Source organism: Portunus trituberculatus, chromosome 39 (assembly GCF_017591435.1).
Source record: "Portunus trituberculatus isolate SZX2019 chromosome 39, ASM1759143v1, whole genome shotgun sequence".
NCBI lineage: Eukaryota > Metazoa > Arthropoda > Malacostraca > Decapoda > Portunidae > Portunus > Portunus trituberculatus.
In genome coordinates, this window is record NC_059293.1 from 21896089 (window position 1) to 21913332 (window position 17244).

Sequence of the window (17244 nt, forward strand, 5' to 3'; positions counted from 1 at the left end):
TTGATTTTGAAGAGATGTTGTTTGTTGTATTCTTTATTGTATGTTGAAAAGGAACAGTGAATAGAGAATAAGTACTTTCATCTATTTTTTTTTTTTATTTATTTATCTTTTTTTTCTTTTCTAGGCATCCAAGTCTAGTTATCTCTCACCTAACCTAACGTCTTTTTCTCTTTTTCTTTCGCTTTTCCAATCTCTTTCACTCACTTTTCTCCTTTTTATCTCCTTTTTTTCCTCATATTTCTACTTTTTCTGTCTCTCATTCCTAACCTAACCTAACTTAACCAGATCTATTTTTTTTTTCTTGCTTTTTCATCTTTTTTTTTTCAATCAGTTTCCTCTTTTTTCTCTCCTTTTTTTTATCTCTTCTCTTTCTATCTCTCATTCCTAACCTAACCTATCTTTATTTTCCTTTCCTTCATTTTTCCAATATCTTTCATTCACTTTTCTTTAATTCTCTCCTTTTTCTTTTCTTTATCCTCCTTTTCTCTCTCATTCCGCACCTTCACCTACTCTCCCTACTTCTCCATCATTATCAGTCTCTCCTGCTCTTCCTTCTTTCCTTCTTTCCTTTCCTTCTCATTTTTCTCTTTCTTATCTATATAATTCTCCTCATCCGAACTTTTTTCTATTCTCTCCCTACTCCCTCTCCCTCTCTCTCTCTCTCTCTCTCTCTCTCTCTCTCTCTCTCTCTCTCTCTCTCTCTGATCACCCCTCCACCCTTATTAATCTCCTTGCAATTTTCTGAAGAGTTCCTGTAAGCCTGTCCCCTCATCCCTGCTTCCTTTTTCCCTCCTCCTTTTTTTCTCCGGGAGCCTTCAATGTCCACAGCTTTTTCTTAATATCAATATAATCCCCTTCATCTTGAGCGACGCTGAAAGAGAGAGAGAGAGAGAGAGAGAGAGAGAGAGAGAGAGGGTGGGGAGGTAAGGTCAGACACACAGATATATAGTGTGTGACAAGTTCATCCTGAAGAGAGAGAGAGAGAGAGAGAGAGAGTTTGGTATTGTCTGTGATATGTTTGTGGGAGTGAGAAAATAATGATCTAATGATGATAATAATAATGATAATAATAATAATAATAATAATAATGATAATAATAATAATAATGTGAGCGAGCCTCTGTGTGTGTGTGTGTGTGTGTGTGTGTGTGTGTGTGTGTGTGTGTGTGTGTGTGTGTGTGTGTGTGTGTGTGTGCGCGCGCGCGCTCGTGTCCACTTGGATGCCTAGAGGGTCACTGGAAGGCTGAAATGAAGTGGAAGAGAGAGAGAGAGAGAGAGAGAGAGAGAGAGAGAGAGAGAGAGAGAGAGAGAGGCTGTGGGTACCGACTCGGCCTTGCACCATCCAATCTTCCACGAAAATTGTGGCTGAATTGAAGTGACAATCAGGAGGAGGAGGAGGAGGAGGAGGAGGAGGAGGAAGAGAAGAAGAAGAAGAAGAAGAAGAAGAAGAAGAAGAAGAAAAATAGAAGAATAGCAGGAGAAGAAGTACGGGAAGTTGCCATTCTCTCTCTCTCTCTCTCTCTCTCTCTCTCTCTCTCTCTCTCTCTCTCTCTCTCTCTCTCTCTCTCTCTCTCTCTCTCTCTCTCTCTCTCTCTCTCTCTCTCTCTCTCTCTCTCTCTTTACATCCCCTCCTTCCTTCCACTTTACCTGTCTTCCTCTTCATCATTCTTCATTTATCATCCTTTTTTCATCCTTTCCTTACTTCCTTCCTCCTCCTCCTCCTCCTCCTCCTCCTCCTCCTCCTTTCATTATCACTATATTTTCTGTCCAGGGTTTCTTTCCAACAAAACAATATGGGGGAGGGTGATGTATCTAAATATAATTCCTACATACTTTCATTATCGATTAATAGTAGTAGTTGTAGTAATAGTAGTAGTAGCAGTAGTAGTAGTAGTAGCAGTAGTAGTAGTAGTAGTAGAAGTAGTAATGCCACTTAATTCTCCTTGAAAATCGCCTCCCAATTAAGATTTCAAGAAGACGGCAGAAATGGTTTAAGATTCCCAGCCTCTCGAGAGTAAAATTGTTAAGAGCCCTGTCATGTCCTCCTAATTCTCTCTCTCTCTCTCTCTCTCTCTCTCTCTCTCTCTCTCTCTCTCTCTCTCTCTCTCTCTCTGAAGCAGCCAGTGAGAGCGAGTGAGGGAGCGGTGAACGAAGGAATGAGTGAGCGAGGGAAGGAAAGCCATCAATAAATCGATCTTTTGTCATGCGGGTAAGAATGTCCGTATGTGTGTGTGTGTGTGTGTGTGTGTGTGGTAACAATACGCTGCGCTATAATTGGCTACCAGGAGCTTATTGACTCGTGTGACGCAGATGGAAGAGGTGCGGCTGAGAGAGAAGGAAGAATGGGAAAGGAAAGGTTGGTTTATAGAAGGAAGGATTAGTTTGTAGCGGGTATTCAGAGGGTTGGCGTGAAGGTGGTGATGGATTGGTTGCTGCGTGCTGTGTATTGAGCCTGGTGTGTTGAAATGCTTGGTGTGTTCCTTGGGTGTTGTCTTTTCTGTGTGTTTTAAAGGATCTGAGTTGGCTGTAAGTTGTTGTTGTTTTATTCTGTAAGAGAGAGAGAGAGAGATAATAGTGATAGTGATGATGGTGAGGATGGTGAAAGTTCAATTAATTTCTTTTACATATTTGACAGATCGAATATCCTCCTCCTCCTCCTCCTCCTCCTCCTCCTCCTCATTATTATTATTCTTCATTCTCCTTCTTCTCCTTCACCTCTAGGATTTTTTGTATTTTCTTCATTTCTTTTCTTTTTCCTTTTTTTCTTCCTCTAAGTTTTCGTCTCCCTCTAATGCGTCTTGGCCTCACAAGTCATCTGCATTCCATCATCTTTTTCCTCATCATACTTTTAGGCGTGGCTCTCCTCACCCCGCGAGGCGCACAACACTCTATCCTGTCTGTTTGTCTGTCTCTTTCTCTGTTTGTCTGTCTGTAGATGGGGCGTAACTCGGCGGTGATGCGTCAGTGAGTACTGTGCTGAGACTGTTCCAACCATCTAATAAGTATCACATAATCAACCTCTTTACTACGAGTTTTGAGTGTGATTAGACGATTTTATTGACATTAGCAAATGTTTATGGAGGTCAGGAGATTAATGGCCAGAGTCTTCACTATTTTGTTCCCCACATAAGAGTGTGAAGCTGTGTTAAATCGCCAAATAGTAAGCAGAATGAATATGGAAATGCGTCATGGTATACTGAAGGGGCTAAACTTGCTATATTTCGCGTCAAGGTATTGCTTCTTTCTCCTCCATTCTCTCCATGTCTTTCTTTTCTTCTTTCGCTTCCTCCGCCTTTTCTTCCAGTGTCACCCCAAAAGAACACAAAGAAAGGTCCAAGGCGCGTCTCGGAGTCACCGTCAAAAAGTTACATTCACAGTCTTTTTGGAAATTATCGTCGAAAATTTTGTGTCATTTACTGAACCGCGAAATAACGATTGGAAGATGGTCATTGAGGCGAGGAGAACGATTCTTTCTTCTCTCTCTCTCTCTCTCTCTCTCTCTCTCTCTCTCTCTCTCTCTCTCTCTCTCTCTCTCTCTCTCTCTATTCAACTCTTTACTACTGTCCACTGTCTCTACTCAGTAAAAACTCCTGAATTGTCTGAGAGAAAGTAAGGAAAAAAATCAATTACTGTTAGTAAAATGCAAAGGATCCGTCGATACATATTGTACATCTCTCTCAGACAGGTAGCCAGGTAAAGACAGGCAGAAGACAGGTGTACCGATAGACAAACAATCAGGTAGACATGTACAAGACAAGCAGGTAACTAGGTGAACAGACAGACAGACAGATAAGCAGGTACAGTACACAAGTAGACAGACAGGCAGGCAGGCAGACAGGCAGGCAAGCAGGAACGTGGTGTGGTGGAGGCGCCGCATGAGAACAGGCCTCGCTCTTGCAATCAGTAATGAAGGAAGCGTGCACACAATACTCTCTTGTCATTGTACTGTGTGACTTCACCTTTACTCGCTGCTGTCTCTCACATGAGCTCCCTCACGCCGGAGAGCGAGGTGAGGTGAGGTGAAGTGAAGAGAGAATGAGTGTACAAGTTTTTTTTTTTTTTATTCTCTCTCTCTCTCTCTCTCTCTCTCTCTCTCTCTCTCTCTCTCTCTCTCTCTCTCTCTCTCTCTCTCTCTCTCTCTCTCTCTCTCTCTCTCTCTCTCTCTCTCTCTCTCTCTCTCTCTACTCCCTCTGTTACTACTTCTATTACCACTACTATTATTATCTCTATTATCTATACGGGGATCAACGAGCGCTGATCAAGTACCATCACTATCATAATATTCTACACTATTCTCTCTTACTTCGGCTTGGCAGATTATTACTACTACTACTACCACTACAACTAACTAACTAACTAACCACAAACGCTAATGCAATACCATCACTACCATCATATCATTCTACACTATTCTCTCTTTCTTACTTACAGCTTGGCAAATTACTACTACTACCACCACTATTACAACTAACTACCTTTCTAGTCTAACCACGAACGTTAATGCAATACTATCACTACCATACCCTCTACTACCAGTCCATCCGAGGCAGAGAGGCAAGATCAGCGGCAGCAACAGAATCACACAGGAGGAGCAGTGATATAAACACGACGCCTGGCTGCACTGAACACCAAACCGGCTCGCTCGGCTTGTTGTCATTACCGCCAAACCAAACCCGCCGCGCCGCTGTTAGAGAGAGAGAGAGAGTTAGGGAGAGGGATGGGGTGGAGGAATCATATGACGTTGAGATTGGTGGAGAAAGAGGGAGAGACGAATAAACACAAAGACGGACAGAAAAACAGAGACACAGGGACCAACAGGCAGAAATCACCGTAGTTCGCACCATACCACTCCACACTGACCCTCACCACACCACACCACACCACACCACAAACCAGCCGCTACAGCTTTAGGCCCAAACCACACACACACACACACACTGATAAAGGCGAGTGCTCCCTCCACCCTCGTCCACCTGATGTCTGCCTTGCTTCACTCTCTCCACCCTCCACCACCTCACTCTCCACCTCTCTGGCCTCTCCTCGGGTCCGCGCTTCAGGTCTCGTGCAGGTCCCCGCCGGCTTGGAGGACCACTGGCCATTAGTCAGCTGGTAGATAGAGGTGCGTGTCTCGATTCGTTATTCTGCAGGTCAAGATAAATGAGATCGTGTCGTGGCGCTGTTATTGAGAAGCGACTGGGATAGAGCGAGGACTGCGGCAGAAGGAGGAAGAGGAAAAAGAAGAGGAGGAGACATGAGTATAGAAAAAGAAAAAAAACTATAGTAAGAGGAGAAGGAGCCGAAGGAGGTGTAGGAGGACGAGGAGGAACAGAAGACAAGGATATAGGAAAGGGAGGAAAAGCAGAAAGGAGTACTGAAGAAGTAGCAGAAGCAGGAGAAGGAGGAAAAGGCAAAAAGTGTAGGAAAGTAAGGAAAAACAGAATGAAAATGGGATAGAGAGAACATGTTGTTATAGAGAAAGGAAAAAAAAAAAGGAGAAAAAATCTTACGGATAAAGGAAGAGAAAGAAAGAAAAAAATGTATTGATACGAGAAAGATAAAGTGTTGCAGTGGGAAATGAAAGAGATAGAGATAGAGAGAGGAAAAAAATCAATACAGAAAAAAATAGAGAAAGGTAAAATAATGACACTGTGAGGAAAGAAGAGAGAGAGAGAGAGAGAGAGAGAGAGAGAGAGAGAGAGAGAGAGAGAGAGAGAGAGAGAGAGAGAGAGAGAGAAAGAAAACATTGCTGAAATAAAAAGATGAAAAAATTGATACAGCTAGCAATACCATGACTCTCTCTCTCTCTCTCTCTCTCTCTCTCTCTCTCTCTCTCTCTCTCTCTCTCTCTCGTTACCTTCCTTCACAAACCAAACGCGAGATCGGAAGTTTGGCCGTGAATTACTTGGAGTGAATGGAAGAGAAACTACATCTGAGGAAGCTGAGAAATGCACTGCACTCCTCCCTGGAAACACGAGCCCAGATGAACCCGAGGAAGGTAAAAGATTCGCTCCAGACTAAGAGACCAAGACACCAGGATAGAGAAGGGACGAGAACGAGGACAGGGCAAAGAAAGAAGGATAAGACGGACATAGAAGACAGTAAGAGACTAAGAGACCAAAATACAGAATGGAGAAAAACGAAGACGAGGAGGAGAAGAGAAGAAAAGAAAGACAAGGATTAGACAGAGAGAGAGAAAGAAGAAAAATGAGAGAAAAACTAAGGTGGAAGCAAAATTCATTCCAGACTGAGAAACTAAGATAGGGAATAAAGAAGAACAAGGATGGAAAGGAGAAAAATGAGAGAGACAAGGCAAGCAAGAACGGAGGAGGAGGAGGAGGAGGAGGATAAAGAAAGACAAGACAGGCAAGAAGGGAGGACAGGAAAACAGGAGGACAGGAGGAGGAGGACGAGTAGCTGATGGAAAGAAGGGAGATGAAGGGAGATTGAAAGGGGAAAGGGACACTATCTAGGAGGAGGGACTGGAGCGCCTGGAGTCTCGGTGAATATTCCAGGACTATGCAAATAAGCTAGAGGCAGTATACGTTGACCACCCACTGGAATCCTGGAATGGAGGCTGGGAGGAACCGTACCTGGAATGGGGGAGGAGGATTTGGAGGAACAATGCATAAGGGAGGGAGAGAAACAGGGAGCGAGGGAGAGAAGCAGGGAGGGATTTAGAAACACAATGCATAAAGGAAGAAAGGAGGGAGTGAAAGACTGATAGAAGAATGGAAAGGGGAGAAGTTTTCATGATGGATTGAAGGAGAGGGAAAAAAGCTGGAGGGAAAAAATTATCATGGTAAAGCAAGTCATGTAGGAAAAGAAGGAGGAAGAAGAGGAGGAGGAGGTGGAAGCGGGAAACGTCACCGTAAGAAACCTGATAAATGAAGGATAAAAAGAACCTGTTTTGAAGGACATTATGTGACGTGGAAGGAGCGGAGGGAAAAGTTGAAGGAAGGAAACTGTCGAGGAGATAAAAAAAAAATACTTGCAAGAGGAGGAGGAGGAGGAAGAGAAAATAAGTAAAGCAGACAAGAAGAAAGGAGATAAGAATTGCAAGATATGTATAAAAAAAAATAGAAAACAGAGAATGAGGAAAAGAATTTCATCTGATACAAATAAGAGAGAGAGAGAGAGAGAGAGAGAGAGAGAGAGAGAGAGAGATTAGTGACATAACCGAGAGGAAATGATGACTCTCGAAAACTTTTAACAAAGAATCAATCAAAAGAATAACGATAAAGGAAAGAAAAATTTACGAAAATTACAAAACCGTACAAAATGAACAACAATTACACAACCAAAATGAAAATACCAATACAGGGAAAGGAAAGGAAACAAAAAACAAAGGAAAAGAAGAAGAAAACAAACAGAAACGCATGTCAATAACTAAAAGAGGAGGAGAAGGAAGAAAAAGATAGAAAATGAAGAGGAGGAGGAGGAGAAGGAAAAGGAGGAAGAGGAGGAGGAGGAGGAAGAGGAAGAGGAGGAGGAGGGGCGAGAGAATCAATACGGTGAAGGAAAGATAAGGACTCGTTGACAGTGTCCCTTAGTATGGCGTGGGAGAAGGAGGAGCAGGAGGAGCAGGAAGAGAAGAAGGAAAAATAGAAGAAAAGCCAAAGAGAGAGAGAGAGAGAGAGAGAACCTTAGCAGTGGAGGTCTAGGTAATCTGTCTTTCCCTCGGTCGGTGGTTCAAGTAATTCTTTTCGTTGCGTCATTTGCCTACAAAGAGGATGTTTTATTTCCGCCTCGCCCCGCGCCACCTCCCTCCCCATCGCCGCCTTGCCACCGCCGCTCCACCGCTCGATCATAACATTAGGCTACATTACCGCATATTCTCAACAATTAGTCCGAGAGAGAGAGTGAGAGGGGGGGGGGGGAATGAGAGAAAATTCAAGTAACCTTCAAGCTCACACGTGGCAGAGAGAGAGAGAGAGAGAGAGAGAGAGAGAGAGAGAGAGAGAGAAGCAAGGTTCGAGCGCTTTCATCCGCTCCTCCTCGTCCTCCTCCTCCTCCTCCTCCTCCTCCTCCTCCTCCTCCTCCTCTATCCCGCTGACAAATTGTTTCATTAATATGTAAACCCAGGCTGTGTCTAACGCCGCCTCAAAAAGGGGAAAAAATAATAGGTGTTTTCACTGCCTATTAACCTGAGTTTGGTCCGCAGTTTGAGGAGAGCTTTCACAGAGAGAGAGAGAGAGAGAGAGAGAGAGAGAGAGAGAGAGAGAGAGAGAGAGAGAGAGAGAGAGTAGCGGGGGGCGGAGACACGAGGGAGGGGAAAAAGGGAAAGAAACGAAGTAAAAAAAAAAGGGGGCGAAAATACATGTTTCTTGGGTTAGGCCTCTCCAGTGCACGAGATGGCCTTCGTATCTTTGTAATAAGACCCTCGCCGTAGGCCTCGTAGTGAACCCCAATCTATTACAGGGAAGAGAAGGCCACCCATGTACAGTTCGCTTAGGTTGGAGGGAAGAGAGAGATGCTTCTCTGGAGAACATAAGGAAGTTGCTACGTTAGAACTGAATAAGTGAATTGGAGCGAAGATAGGGATGCTACGCTGGAGAACATAAGGAAACTACTACGTTAGAACAGAATAAGTGAACTGGAGCCAAGATAGGGATGCTACTTTGAAAACATAAGAAAGTTGCTACGTTTGAACATACAATAAGTGAACTGGAGCGAAGATAGGGATGCTACTCTGAAGAACATAAGGAAGCTGCTACTTTAGAACAGAATAAGTGAAGCTGCAAGAAATCATCACAACACGTGGCTGTCCTTGCAGAAAAACATGCTTACTTATTTCCACCTAGTATCTTCCTCATCCATAAATGTATCTAATCGTCTTTGTAAAGTTTCCTAATGACTCAGCACTAACGAGATCATTACTTAGTCTACCAATTTCTTTCTTTCTTTTCTTGATCTAATTTTTATCAAGCTTGAATCCATTACATTTGTTTGTCCTGTCCTATCTGATTGTATCTCCTGCCTAATATGAATGATTATAGATCTGAGGTCATACGTAAATGTTTTATTCTAGACATGAATATCAGGTTTCTTCGTGGAATTCGGATAGTAGTAGTAGTAGTAGTAGTAGTAGTAGTAGTAGCAGCAGCAACAGTAGTAGTATCAGATATCTAATTGACAGTTTCTCCTTGTTCTAGCTTGCGAAGGTTGAAAGCCTGACCACCACCACCAACAACAACACTGCGAGCACCACCAAAGCCTCCTCTTCTAGTCATCCACCTTCAATGTTCTTAACTTCACCACCACCACCACCACCACCACGCTGATGGAACAATGAATAGGTATGTGAGTCTCTCTCTCTCTCTCTCTCTCTCTCTCTCTCTCTCTCTCTCTCTCTCTCTCTCTCTCTCTCTCTCTCTCTAAAACCTTTATCATCGTTTTTCCTACGATTTATTTCTTATTTAAAGGAATCATGTTAGTATTCTCTCGTTCGTTAGTTTGTTCGAGAGAGAGAGAGAGAGAGAGAGAGTGACGCTTATGTGTGGTTCAGTTCCCATCTCTCCGCCGTTTCCTCTTCCCTCCCTCCAATTCACCGCCTCTTGTTTCCTCGTTTCCTCCTTCCTATTTCTTTCATTCCTTGTGTGTAACTGTTCCATTCCCTCCTTCCTTCCTTCCTTCCTTTTTTCCTCCCTGCTCCTTTTCCTTTACTTTCCTTCCTTTCTCCATCCTTCTTTTCCTCCTTTCTCTTTTTTTCCTCTTTTCGTCCATTTCCTCCTTTTTCCTTCTTCCCATCTCTCGTCCCTTCCTTTCCTCCTCACTTCCTCCATTTCCTCGCCATCCATTTCTTCTTCCTTTCTTTTATTCCTCGTCCCTTTCCTCTCTTTCTCTCTCCCATTCCTCCTTTCCAATAGAAAGAATAAGACGAAAGATACACTCCTCCTCCTCCTCCTCTCACCCAACGTTAAAGGAAAAATAATAACAATACAGGCAGTTTTAAAAGTTTTATTGTAACATGTATTTTTATAACGAGTTAGATCGCTTTTACTTTCTCTCTCTCTCTCTCTCTCTCTCTCTCTCTCTCTCTCTCTCTCTCTCTCTCTCTCTCTCTCTGCACGAGCGGGGTTTTTTTCAGCATATTTAAAAAAGGTAAAAATAAATAATGAGGTTAGAAATTATTCGAGGGATTGTGGTGGTTCTTAATTAATTTTTGTTATGCATTTTATTCATTTTATTTATTCATACTTTATCTATCAGGTGTTGGCATCTTCTTTTTGCTTCTTATTATTGTTACGATATTCAGTTAGATTGTGTTGATTATCTTTACACAGGCAGACAAGGAGATGGACAGATAGACAGGCAGACTAGACGGATAGGAATGATGGGAAAATAAGTAAAGAAACGAGGAGGAGGAGGAGGAGGAGGGAAGTAAAAGACGCTTGAAAGAAGAGGAGACGAAGGAAGGGTAGAGAGAGGACACAAAAACTGGAGATAAGAGAGGGGAATGATTGACAGAGGAGAAGGAAGAGGAGGAGGAGGAGGAGGATGGGTAGGAGGAGGAAAGGGAAGGATGAGAACTAAAAATGGTTTGTAGGAGAAACGAAGGAAGAGATAGACGTAAAAATCAGAGACACGCACAAATGGACTCTCTCTCTCTCTCTCTCTCTCTCTCTCTCTCTCTGCAGCGTTTTCACTACTTCTCAATGGCTTTAGTTGAAATGACACTTTTTTTTCTGTTCTATTGGCCTTTTAACAACATTTCTATATTATGAACAAAAAAACACTTGTGAATGCGGCTAATAATCTCTGTGGCCTTTGAAAAATAGTCGTGGCGGGAGAGCAAAGCGTTTCTGAGTAGGCTACAGGGTGCTCTCTCTCTCTCTCTCTCTCTCTCTCTCTCTCTCTCTCTCTCTCTCTCTCTCTCAGTATTCCGGCCAGGCACGCCAAAGCACTCACAGCAAAAGTCGTGTAAGGCAGAGGAGCAGTGAGACGTGATGCGAGGAAGCAAAGTAAGCGAATTAAACTCCAGCAGCCAGCCAGACCCCGTGTCATGCGTGCGTCGATGTAGAGGAGGGGACACATTCATTCCTTGGCTCATTTTACCCGCCCAGATCCCAGCCAACCTTCTCGTCTCCCCGCGGTGGAAAAAAGACAAGAGAAAGGTTGTAATAAGGGAGGTTTGGGAATAGCAAGGAGTGTGTAGGAGGAAGGAAGGAAAGATAGAAAGAAGGAAGGAAGAAAGGAGGGTTGGATGAAGGCTATACCTCTTACCCATTACGTTTTCTTTCAGTCAACTCATTCGTTCATCAGTCTTGCTCACGTGTCTCACATAGGAAGTGAACAAACAAAATTAGATAAATATACAGTATATAAATGAAATAGAGAGAGAGAGAGAGAGAGAGAGAGAGAGAGAGAGAGAGAGAGAGAGAGACCCGGAAAATAGCTAGTGAGGGACAAAAATTAACTAAGTGAGAGTGAGTGAGCTCCAGGAATTAGTGACCAAAAATTAAGTGAGTGAATGAGAGCTGGACGAGAGCTCCGGAAAATAGAGTGAGAGTGAGTGAGTGAGTGTGGGAGAGAGGGAGGCACTTCAGCATGGTATTACAGAATGGCAGTTGGATTTCCACCCTTGGCATTTTAACGCGAGGGTGACGAAAGCATTTGTATTCATGACCGGATGCAAGAGTTAACATTTTGCCGCGGTGACTGCTGGTAGTGGCGGTGGCGATGGCGGTGATAATGATGACTCTCTCTCTCTCTCTCTCTCTCTCTCTCTCTCTCTCTCTCTCTCTCTCTAGGTAGTTTAGATATGGAAACTATGAACCGAGTTACGTTAAAGAGAAAAAGAATGGATGCATGAGAGAGAGAGAGAGAGAGAGAGAGAGAGAGAGAGAGAGAGAGAGAGAGTGAGAGAGAGAGCCAAACTTCTCTCACTAAGAAATAATCACCAGCCTTCCTTTACGATCATTTTTCCTTTATACTGTAGATGGCGTGGGCGACAGTGGAGGTATAGCAGTGATGGTAGTGGTGGTGGTGGTGGCTGGGCTGGGCTGGGAGGGGATAGCGGAGGGCGGAGATAAAGGCAGAGAGAGATGGTCGGAGTATTAGGAAGCGGCGTTGGTATAGAAGAGAAGGCCGCCACGTCTTGCCGGCAGTAAGGAGGTGCTGCCAGTCTGCCCCAGAAAATATAGTATGCAAATGCCAGTCTTTTATCTTGGCGAGGATAATGTAAGCAGGGGTGACGTGTGAGGGAGGCCGCGGAGAAGCGAGACTCGGTGGCGACGGTTGGCTGGTTAGGCTAGGCTAGTCTTGGGGAGCACCGAGCTTCCTCCAACCAGAGACGGGTGAAAGATGACGAATATTCCCTTCTATTGCCCTAATGCCTTTGATTTCTATATATATATATATATATATATATATATATATATATATATATATATATATATATATATATATATATATATATATATATATATATATATATATATATCATCTCCCTTCCGTCTTTCTTTTCTGTTTATCCTTTGCTGTGATTTCCTGTCGCTCTTCTTTTCTCTATATCATCCGTAGATGCTTGTGAGTGAGCCAGTAGAACATTCCCTCCCTTCAGATATTCACATGCGTTTGATTTTCTTACATATTCATCTCCCTTCACTTTTTCTTTTCTCTGTTTATCCTCTCTTGCAAATTCCTGTCGCCCTTCTCTTTCTTTTAACATATGAATAGTTATTGCGTATCCATCAGTCAGTCAGTCAATCAGTTAATGTCAGACGAAGGACATTCATTCAATAGTGCCATTTGCCTTTGATTTCCTTTCATATTCATTTCCCTGCTTTTATTAGCTTCTCTATTTATCCTCTCGTATAATTTCTTTTTTAGCACTTCTCTCTTCATAACGCCATATGAATTAATATTTCGATTTCAAAATGTCATTTAATCAGTCAGTCAGTCAGTCAGTCAGTCATTATATATTTATCCTTTGATTTATAATTTCAGTCCTTCGTATGAATCGGTATGTCAGTCAGTCATCCTTTTCTCACTACATCCTAAAGTGGGTTTAGTAGGCATTAGGCAGGACAGACAGGCTAGCAGGTGAATCGAGTGAAGGATAGGGGTAGCTCACGTCATGGTAATCAGTCTTATAGCAGGTAATAGCCTTCACCCACTTTGGTCTTTACGGCGCCCGCTTGTCTGAACTCTGAAGTCCTCTCACCCTTCACTTGTCAACTCTTTTCCTTTTGTGCTGTGCTGCTTTACCTCTTTCTTTCTTATTGCAGTGTTACCCTCGTCATTCTGTCCTATTTTCTCTTCCTTCCCATCCCCTATACTTGTTTATTTATTTATTTTTTTTTTCGAATCTGATGTCATTCTCTCTCTCTCTCTCTCTCTCTCTCTCTCTCTCTCTCTCTCTCTCTCTCTCTCTCTCTCTCTCTCTCTCTCTCATATGTCGCAGTCTTCCTTCTTATCATCTTCCTTTATTTTCCCGTATGTTTTCCTCCTAGAGTCAAGCTTTTTTCCTGTTTATCCTCCTGTTCATCTCTAAATCTCTCGTATCTCATTTTCTCACTTTCCCTGAGCGCCTTTACTTCCTTCCCGTTCATCTCCTCACATAAATCCTTCACCCTTCCTCCTCCTCCTCCTCCTCCTTCCTTTCCCTTTTATCCTGCCCTTCTCCTCTGTTATAAAATGAAGTTGACAGTCTGAAAAATGTTAAGGCATTGTTGTCATCGTCCTCCTTCTACTACTACTACTACTACTACTACTACTACTACTACTACTACTACTACTACTATATTTTAACGTTCAAGAATGTCTTTAAGATCCATCAGTGTAATGGAATTTATTAAAAGCAAGTTTTGAAATTTTACATTATCGTGTGCCTGGCAGTGACTACAGGCTGCCTAATGCCTACCTTATCTGATAACTCTGCTAGACAGACCCCATATGAAGTTAACAATACCAGATATTAGTCAGTGTTCTCGCTACTATTACTCTCCCTCCTCCTCATATTTAAAACTCCCTCCTCCTCCATGTCCAGCCCTGCCGCTATTGTTTACATGATCATTATGCTTAGTTGAGGGTCCAGCATGGCCGCCTTTGTGTACATTGCTAAGTAAGGGGCACAGCTTGCATAGTGGCTATACTCCTTCGAATCCTTGATGAAAGTATATTATTTCATTTTCGAAACTGTTTATGGTATTGTTATTACTATCCACTATGTAATAATATAATATGTAGTAGTATCTCTCTCTCTCTCTCTCTCTCTCTCTCTCTCTCTCTCTCTCTATGTGTGTGTTCCTTCTATTCTGTGGTGGCATGGATGGACCAAGTGCTTCTGGCGGCCGACCTTGACTCAGCCCAAAGTCAGAGGAACAATGAAAGGGAACAGTTCCAGCGGCGAGCAGCAGCTGCCTGTGTTTTCCGGCTAGATAATAACGTCATTTGTCTCCCCCTCCGCTACCGCTCACTGTTTCTCTCTCTCTCTCTCTCTCTCTCTCTCTTTTACACACAACACTCAAGAATACTACCCAAAAAAACGTCGACCTGAGCATTATTCATTGCAGCAGAAAGAAAAGCATCGTAGGAACTCCATAAGACAATGAATAAGATAAATGTTCCTTGTTCCTCAGTTAGTTGGTCGGGCCGCCACGCTGCCACCTCGCCCACCCCCCACACCGCGCCGCCTTCCATCCACCAGCATCCCTTTCACAACAAAGAAGTAATCCCCGTGAAAGTTCGTGGTTTAGGTGGATTTACGGGTAGATTAACGTCCTAGTCGGGTATGCGATACTTTCTCACTCTATTGTCTCACCACGAACTACAAGCTTCACTAGTTGCTATCAAGAGTAAATGGTATCGCAAGAGTAATGGCAATGGTGCAAAATTGGTAACGGTGGGCGTATATAAACAATAACACTTACCATCCACAACATCACTACAACACAAGCGTCAGTGCCCTAACCCACACGTGACTGACCTGCCCTCACTCCTTAAAGTCGTCGCTCTTACTCGTAGCCTCCCTCGTATCGTGCTGCAAGGAATATAGTCAATTACACCAAGCCGCAAATTCACTTGTTGCCTCATACCTATACACACCCTGCATTTAGTAAAGTCATTCACTCTGGTGCAATGTGGGTGTGCGTGAGCAAATGCCAGGAGTAGGTATCGATTGACATGTATTTTTGATGCACTGAATTACCCGGCGCGACTGACTGACCTCCACTAGTTACAATCATGGTCCAGCCTGGCAGCCTTCAGTGACAGGGTTGGGCGGTTTAGTGAAGTAGTGCGTCTTAGCATGAACACTCCTGTTTGAGCAATATTGTACTATCAGAATGGAAGGATGGGGAGGGAAGGAATGATAAGAGTAGAAGCAGTTTATCGCTGGGTTTTGTGCTTGGTAAATACTGTACTCTCTCTCTCTCTCTCTCTCTCTCTCTCTCTGAAGCTGATAATGCTGTGTGAGTCCTAAGCTGTTACTAGGCCATTGTTCTGTTTGTATAGTACGATTATTGTAATGTTTTGTCTCGCGTCGCCTCCATTGTGAAGGCCTATGTATAAATAAGATTGTTTTATTATTAAGTGTATTACAAATTAAAGTTCTTTTCCATGATGTACTTAAGTATTGTTATGTAAAACATGATCATTATGTTTCCTTGAACGTATAATGTGTATCATAATATATTTTTAAGATGAAAATAAGAAATGTTCGTCTGTTAAGAAGCACGCATGGCAGACGCCTCAGTTCACAAAGCCTCATCATGGAGTAACATTATCAGATGGTCCAGCCCAAAGTCTATAAAATAATTTTCCATATGGTTTATGTTCCCCTCACTAAATCCTTTGATTTGCTGACAGTCTTCCTTAACAAACAGACAATTGATAGAAAGAAGATTGAGGAAAATCGGGAGTGCAGGTTACTATAAACTTCTGACCACAGCTGTAGTGATCCCTGGTGGACCTCCCGGCGCGCACAGCTGATCAGAGGAAGCTGCTCTACCGTGTGACTTTCATACCAAGTGGGAAATGCGAGTGGAGCGTTCCAAGCATTCAGGTCCCAAGTCGCGAATGGTGTGCGAGGCATGTGTTCGGTGAGTGACGATGCATCTAGGATTACTGGGAGGAACCACGGATTCCGGCGAGGCGTGGACCCAAATTGCTAGACTGGTTTGCTATTGCCAAGCCAGAACCCAGCTGAGGCTCTTCCGAGAAAGTGGCGCAGCAGTTTGAGAAGACACTATATACATTGTCTGTACATAAATCAAAACTGAGGAGATTGAAGAACCACTACGCTGCGCAGAATATGGTTTGCTATTGCCAGGCCAAATTCAGGCGTCCGTATGAGACAGTGGCATAGTTTTAGAAGACAATGCACATTGTTTGCACATAAATCAAGCTTGAAGAGCTTGGTGAACCACAAAGCCTGACTGTTGTCGTGATGGATTGACTTTTAATGGACAGATGTCACTCGAGTATATATACAAGTCCATCGTAAGAGTTCTCTGTGGCAGGTCATCATTCATACAAGACATTCAGGATTCCAGCAATGTCTGCTCTCCATCATCAGCAGTTTGGCGAGCAGTAATCAGTCATTAACAAGAAGCTTACTCGGAGATGAGCCCACACAAACTTTGATAATATGCCTCCCAGTTCCATCAGCATCCCTCGGCAGTCACTGGAGTTTGCTTGGGTTTAGAGCGGCTTCTCGCTCCCCAGTCTCGCGCGCCCACATACTTCCTTCCCGTTGGCCACGTTGGTCTCTAGACGCGGTACTTCATAGTTAGTATCTTGTGCTCTATAACATAACCAATATTTTATTGTCCAGATGGTGGCGAGGCAGTCTGTTAAAACTACCTAGGTAGTAATGTAGAACTAGATGAATGTTATGATTTATTCTGTTATGGATTCGAAAGATAATATTTTCTTTTATTTGTTAGAGATTACTGTTTTGCTTTTGTAAAGTGAGGTGGGTGTTTCTCTCTCTCTCTCTCTCTCTCTCTCTCTCTCTCTCTCTCTCTCTCTCTCTCTGTGTGTGTGTGGGGGGGGGGGGACATCAGTTCGCTGCCACATGCACCATCCGCCTACCCGTCTGCCGCCCACGGGCCTGATCCTCTGCTCAGCCCTGGTTAAGTGCAAGGTGAGCAAAGTTTCAGGTGTGTGGGAGGTCGACACACCTGCAGCTTCCGTCTGTCACCACCATCAGCCACGTGCGCCCTTCCTCTCACCACCGCCGTCACCATGGACCTGTAAGACCTCCACTACAGTATCGTCTACTCTACACCTTCATCACTCG

General features: G+C 43.5%; 1 long non-coding RNA gene across 9 annotated transcripts in view; it reads left to right on the plus strand.

The window, feature by feature from the left end:
• The window catches only part of LOC123515379, a 183102-nt gene that overhangs the window by 161924 nt on the left and 3934 nt on the right, over positions 1-17244 (plus strand). For all 9 annotated transcript variants that reach the window (XR_006677859.1, XR_006677853.1, XR_006677856.1 and 6 more), the window contains one exon: positions 9152-9295. This is a non-coding gene — a long non-coding RNA (uncharacterized LOC123515379). The remainder of the gene's footprint in view (positions 1-9151; positions 9296-17244) is intronic.